Source organism: Bombina bombina, chromosome 5 (assembly GCF_027579735.1).
Source record: "Bombina bombina isolate aBomBom1 chromosome 5, aBomBom1.pri, whole genome shotgun sequence".
Classification (NCBI taxonomy): Eukaryota; Metazoa; Chordata; class Amphibia; order Anura; family Bombinatoridae; genus Bombina; species Bombina bombina.
In genome coordinates this window covers 51462148-51462511 of record NC_069503.1, presented here as the reverse complement: position 1 = coordinate 51462511, position 364 = coordinate 51462148, and positions in this window count along the sequence as shown.

The following is a 364-nucleotide window of genomic DNA, read 5'->3' as shown; positions in this document are numbered from 1 at the left end:
GGATATGAACTATTCAAGTGTTTGTCTACATAAAAATAAATGAAATAAAGAAAATTTAGAATGTTTATTCATTTATAATATAATCCATCTCAATAAAACATTTTTTTATACTCAAAAAATGTCTTCCATTTTTAATTTTTTAAATTTATTTACCTGTAAATCACAAATTAAAAAGGATAACATAGAATGTAAACATTACTACATCATAGAAAACTAAATTACTGATTATGGATGAAAACAAGTAATAGGGCCGCATTAAACAAGGTGCGTGTGGATAATGTTCTCAGCCAGGGAACAAGTAAATCTGTATTCTGGGCAAGAGAGGTGGCATCCACCATCCTCATTTAACATTGCACAAGCAACT